Source organism: Belonocnema kinseyi, chromosome 5 (assembly GCF_010883055.1).
Source record: "Belonocnema kinseyi isolate 2016_QV_RU_SX_M_011 chromosome 5, B_treatae_v1, whole genome shotgun sequence".
NCBI lineage: Eukaryota > Metazoa > Arthropoda > Insecta > Hymenoptera > Cynipidae > Belonocnema > Belonocnema kinseyi.
This window is the reverse complement of record NC_046661.1, coordinates 53734423-53741161: the sequence shown is the minus strand read 5'-3', so window position 1 is coordinate 53741161 and position 6739 is coordinate 53734423. Positions and strand designations below refer to the sequence as shown.

The 6739-nt window shown below is 30.3% G+C and overlaps 1 protein-coding gene across 4 annotated transcripts in view; it reads left to right on the top strand.

Moving 5' to 3' along the window:
• Positions 1–6739, top strand: part of LOC117172375 (ankyrin repeat and SAM domain-containing protein 1A-like) — a 74050-nt gene that overhangs the window by 1088 nt on the left and 66223 nt on the right. Inside the window, exon 2 of one of the 4 annotated variants that reach the window (XM_033360231.1) lies at positions 1129–1218. The exons of the other annotated variants lie outside the window; for them this stretch is intronic. The gene's annotated coding sequence lies outside the window, so the exon portion shown is untranslated. The remainder of the gene's footprint in view (positions 1–1128; positions 1219–6739) is intronic. 4 annotated transcript variants of the gene reach the window in all.

Below are 6739 nucleotides of genomic sequence, written 5' to 3'. Positions count from 1 at the left end.
ACCATTTCAAATGGAGCTTGTTCAAATGTTTCTGCTGGGAAATTTGGAATTGTTCCAAGGCTTCTCATTCGATTATCGAAGTTAAGTAGCACTTGGCACGGTTGTAGTCGGGTGGGGAGTGCCTGACTAGATGGGAGTGGATTTGTATAAGCTTAGAAGCTTGCATCATTTTAAAACTGATACTGATACTAATCATTTTAACGCAAAAATGGTTTTAAATAGTCAGAAACAATCAAATAAACATAAAAAATGCTTTCGCTAAAAATAAAAAAATTCCTAACGTAGAAAGCGGAAATAAAAAGAAGGAACCTCTAATAAAAGTTGTTCATTGATCATTTGTATAACCAGCAAAATAAAAAAAAAATACGAGAAAAAGAAACAATTCATAAGATTTCACACTCAATAAAATATATTCGCGTGATCCCACCTTGATAATATGGACTAAAAACACTATTTAAAATAAATCATTAGAGTGAAAAAATTATATTTTTAAGGTTATAAAAGTTTTACAGATAAAAATAACTGAAATTCGAATATTGATGAAAAAAACACAAGTTCAGAAGGCAAATTACCTCTGCCTCGAATAATAATCTTAAAAATTGGAAAATGTACTTAAGACACTCTAACACAAATGCGTCTTCACTTTGTGTAGTCTTCAAGTAGTAGCCTCGGCATAGTCTATTTTATATTAGCATTTCTAGTCTCTCGCATTTCAAACATGATTATTAGTTTCGAAATTAGTAATTCAATATTTAAAAAAGAATTCTTTTCTAGTTAAGGTCTACACTCATTCACAATTTAACCAGTAAGCAAAAAGTATCATAAATCAACATTATTCTTGTTATAGAAAACTTTTTAACTTTTTGAGTCTTAACATTCGCATTATATGATCGCAAATTTACCTACAAATGATCTAATCATTGATTTAAAGTTAGTGGAAAAATATTCTTCTAAACTTGAAAAGCCAAATAATACACTCATGCAGTAAAACGACGGAAAAATATAGGTCTCATAATTTTTGTAACGGTTACGTTAATTTTTTGTTCATTATTTATGTATTGTTTAGTCTAATTGTATACATTCAGAAAATGGTCAAGTAATGTCTACTTTATTATCCTTTTCGAAAAGAACAAGGCGTGGAAAGAATCTCCGGAACTTTATTGTCGTCAAGGTCCTTAACCGCACCCACATAAGTATATGGAGGCTTATTCAAAAAAGGTAATCGTTCATGCTTACCCTCAATTAGTCAATTTGTGCTATTGTACTATACAGTAGAACCCTTCAAGCCTCATGAATTATTATACATGGTTGATATTTTAATATGTAGAACACGTGATTTTTTCCTTTCTATAGTGAAATCATTCACACAGAGAAGATAAATGCATTACTTCATTTGATTCCTCGTTTGACGAAGATCTATGAAATATTTAGGTTATATAAATGTATCAGCTTATATGGGAACGTTGGTGAATATTTTAAATTGAATATCTTCAAAATTAAAAACTTCAATTCAAAATCTAAAAATATTTAATTTTTTGAAACATTTTCAAGATGAGAACATTAAAAATAGATCAGTTCCAAATTCAATTTCAGTCTTCACACTGTTAATCTTTTTGGGTCAAAAATGTATCTGTTTTATTGAAAATTTGCCTCTTTTATAGGAAATTTATCAATTTGGATTTAAAAATCCTCTTTTATGCTAAAAAATTCATCTCCTTTGGTCCAAAATTCATACTAATTCGTTGAAAATTAACTTTTTTTGTTGAAAATTCAACTGTCTTCTAAAAAATCGTCTTTTTGCTTGATTTAACTAATTTGATAAAAATTAATTTTTTTGATACTTCAGCTATTTGGTTAATAATTCATCTTTTTTGGTTGAAAACAATCTACTTGTTGAACATCCAACTTTTCAGGCTGATGTTTTAAGTGCCTACTAAAAATTTCTTCCTTTTGGTTTCCAAATTCTACTATTTGGTAGAATATTCGCAACTGTTTTTGTTTGAAGCTTAATGTCTTCTATTTGAAATGCGGTCATTTTCTTCAAATGATCTTCAGTGATTCATCTTTCTTCCTCAAAAATGATCTTTTTTGTTGAAATTTCAACATTTCACATTTGTAATTCTGTTTAAAAATTCGTCTTTTTGGCTTGAAAATGCAAGCATTTGGTTGGAGTAAAATTTTCGTTTGTTTAAAAAAATCGACTGTTTGGTTTAAAATTCATCATTGTAGGTTACAAATTTTACTATTTGGCTAGAACTTAATTACTTTCTTAAAAATCTATCTTTTGTGCTTGATTTAAGTTCTCAACTATTTTGTTGTAAATACAATTGTTTGGTTGAAATTTTTTTTAATTCAACTATTTGAGTGAAAATTGAGCTTTTGGGTTTTTTAAACTATTCGACTTTAAAAGTTGCAAAAACCAACTCTACTGTTAAAAGTTTATCTTTAGGTTGAAAATTCGTCTCTTTTGATTGAAAATTCATTATATTTGGACTTTAAATCTTCGTAACTTAGGGCGTTTAATATTAAATTAAATATTCTATCTGTAATAATTTTATTTAAAAGAATTTATTTCCTATATTCGTGAAAGTCACTTTATTTCCCTTGTTCCGAGAGAATTTTGGGCTTTTTTAAATGCTATTATTATATAATTGTATGCGACTTTCGCCTTCTAGTAGGTCCAAGTGCTGAAATTGAAATGCTGCACAATTTACACATTTTTTCACGAAAGTTTTTTTTGGCAAAAAAATACATTATTCAAAGCAGTTCACTAATTTTTGAACACACTGAACATGCTTTAAACTATTTTGACTAATTTTTTTTAGCCGAGTGTACACCCGGAAGAGCCATACACTTTTTTGTTTCAACAAGTTATGAGCCTGAGTGTACAATAATTATAGAGCCTACATCCTCAACAGCCTTAAACTATTTATTTTTCAGTTTAAAACGGTAACATGCGGACCTGCAGCACCCTATTTCCCTTTTTTCACATTTCGTTTCTTTTATCCTTTCTTTCCTTAAGTTATCGTTTACACGTTTGTTTAGTGCTCTTGAAATGCTTCAAAAGAATAACAAAGTGTTCTGGCATAACGCCCACACGTGCACGTGGAGCGTTGTAAACCACTTGTGAGAGAAGATTTTGGGGATTTAAGGCTCCAGTTGGTCCCCAAAAGTATCATATCAGTTGTTAATCGTTCACATTGAAGCTTGAAACTGTCCGTTACTTTTATAAACGCGACAAGCAAAGCAGGTGGGTTCTTTTGCGGTGCAGTCTGGTTGCGTTTATCCTGGGTGTGCCGAGTGGCATCGTGCCGTGACGGTCAGAAACAACGTTCGCCGTTCGGTTCGTTCTGCTGCCGAAGGGAAAGGGGAATGAAAATAGTGGAGGGGCCAAGAGACTTGTGAATGTGAACCGGCGTAATTGCGATCGGCGACGTGTCGAGAGTGATAGGGATAGAATGGAAAAAAATTAAAAGACCGTGAATAGTGACGGATTAATCGCCTTTGGGCCCGATACTAAAAATTATACATTTTTAGATCATTTTTTGTCTCTTTTTCTTTTATACGTTTCCAAAAAAAAAAAAAACCTAAACGAAACAATCGAATTTTTTCTGGAATATTGCCACGCGTTCGAAAAAATGTATTTAGGATTGTTTTCAGTCTTACCAACCATCGCCGTTAGAATATCGAAAATCATTTAAAGGGTTGCAATAGATATCTGGATAACCAAGATTTTAATTGGAAATGGGTTTGTTGCTTGAAATTTTTGTTCAAAAACCAAATACTCTTTGGGGTAAAAGGGGTTTTTCAAAATATATATTTTTTTTACGATAGTTAAAAAATGTATTTCAAATATTAGTTACAATTATTATCATACAATTTTAACTTTGTAGGATTCTTATTTAATCTTTTAAAATTTATATTTCTTACAGTCATCATCATACTGCGAAATCGCGATCTTCAATTTAGATTTTCTCCTAAAAGAATCTTTTTTCTAATTCAACGTTTTTATTCTTATTTAGCATTTATCACCGTCATAACTCTGCAGTAAGTTTTTATTTTTGCAAAAAACGGAACATTTATTTTTTATCTAAAAATCATCAGTCGCTTTTCTCGGATTTAGCTGACTGTATTTCGAACTTTACACTGAAAAAAATAATTCTTAGCACCAAGTAAATGCATTTACTTGAATCATATTTCTTAGCATCAAGAAAATATTCTTTAACAGAAGTCATTTTTATTGAAACCAGACATATATCTTTTGTTGATCTAAAAAAATGAATTCTTTGGCTTTATTTTCTTTATTGAAATACATATTTTTTACATTTAAGAAAACGATTTCCTCCATTCAAAAGGTCTAGATTAGTTGAAATGTGATTTGTCTTTCAAAGAAATATATATTTGATTCAAAGACTTCGATTCTTTGAACTGATTTGGGACACGTTTGAATCAATAATTTTTGCATATTTGAATCAAGAATTTAGGTTTATTTAAATCAAAGAAATAATAATTTAATTCAAAATAATATTAATTGAATTACAGTATATGTTTTTTGTCACAAAGGGTTCATGTATTTATAGCAATGTAGCATTTATTTAGATAAAAAAGGTATTGTGTTTACATAAATTCTTATTTCTTCAGTGGAAGAAAATATTTCATTCGATTACTAGAATTAAATTATTCATAACAAATAAACATTTATTCCAACGAAGTAATCATTTTTCTTAAGTCATAAACTTAAGAATTTGGCGTCATTTGTTTCAATTGAATACTTCTTTAAATGAAAGAAATATGTTGTTAAATTAAATATTCATGTTTTTGATTTAAAGAAATATTTCTTTGGCATTTATGGCGAGCTTTAAATACGGGTTTCCGCCTTAAAATTTCCAATACACGCTAGCGTCGTGGTCAACGTTGTGTACTTGATAGATCCATGTTCAATTCCTGCTGGGGGTGGATTTTTCATCGAATTTGTCTGTTTGAGGTTCATCAAGATTTACAATTATGTGATTGGTTTAAATTAAATATGTATATTAATAACAATGATAATTATAATTTATGTCCAAAGAATCCAGTTGCTTATTCAGGAAAATATGTATACTACACTTGAAGAACTTAACTACTTTATTGCACTCGCGCATGGTTTAGGCCAAAGAAATATTTTGTTGAGTCAAGAGATATATTTTTGTGCTTTAAGTATTCAGAAATTTGCTGTGGGGAAATAGTTTTTTGAGCCTATAAAATATTTGCTTGACCTTAAAATATATTTCTTTCCTTCAATTCATATTTCCCCATCTCAAAAAAATATTCATTCCAATTCATGCGACGTTCATTTCGAACAATGAATCATTCATTTGGTATAAAATATGTATTTTTTGCTTTAATTAATATTTCTTTGATTCAAAGAAATTTTTCCCTTCGACCAACAGGTCGTATTTATTTGCCTCTAATAAATGTTTCTTTGAAAATAAACAGGACTTTCACTTACTTCAGCCAAGTAAAATTCACTTGGTACCATTAATCCTTTTTTTCAGTGTATATACCCAGTATTGGAAACTGAACATTTCGAAAGCATGATTTTATTTTATTATTACGATAAAAATTCAATTTTTTATTGCAATCCGCAGCCGAGTCTAGTCTAATTTGTGGTCAGTGTCTCGTTAAGATTGTCAACATCCACATCTGTTTCCTTGAACCTGCATATATATTTTTTTTTATTAAACTTTTTTGACCTGAATTTCGCAACATGTTCGCGAAGGAGTGGACAGCTTTTAATGTTTAAATAGTGATTTCAGTTTTATAGAAGGTTTTTTGATTCTTTGGAAAAGTTCCCCTTTTGTTGGTTATCTAGTTATGTACTCACATCCTTCGTTTTATATATAAGATTTTTAAGTTAATATTTCGTTAAAAAGATGTATATATAAATCTATATACAAGATCGTGTGTCGCAAAAACGTGTCTATCTCCTATAGCTATATAAACTGATCCTTAAGAAAATAAAACATGAAAAATCCTTTTTTTTTTGACAAAAATGAGCTGTTGCGCAAGGTTTTAGTGTTTTGAGGACTCAAGGAATACGTATACTGACCCTTGATTCACGAAAAAATCTATACTATTATAATCTCACTTCAAAATATTTAATATTATTATTTATTTATTTAGGCTGGAAACACCTAAATAACTGTCCAGATAAAATATTATTCAAATGCTTCAAGATAATTCTTGGAGTATATATTAAAGAAAGATCCAATGTTGGCCTTCAATTTGACTTTCAAGATGATTTCTAGGTCAACTTTGTGTTCTTTACATTTAGCGTTACCAAGGGACAACGACGTGCACGTAGTAAAATCTGTTCCCTTTGGGGTGCTGGAGAGGTGAGGCGACTCACGTAAATCCAGCCTTGCTTTTAAATTTGCAGACCTGCAAAGTCACACCTAACCTATGAGCTGGGTACATATTTAAACGTATGTAATTGCTGATGTCAAAAATAGGAGTTTCTATTTAAAAAAATAAAGTTGACCTTGAAATTACGATAAAGAGTTCGAGGTCAAATTGAAGGTCACCATTAGATTTGTCGTCGAAAGTTACTCTAAGAATGAACATGACCCATTTAAATAGGTACTATAATAATTCGCTTTCAGTCCAGTGTCGGGCGCTGCCTTCAAATAGCTTTTGTCTGATTTCGGGGGTATCGAAATGTAAACAGTGAGGGCCGTCTGACTCGTTTCCAATTGGAATT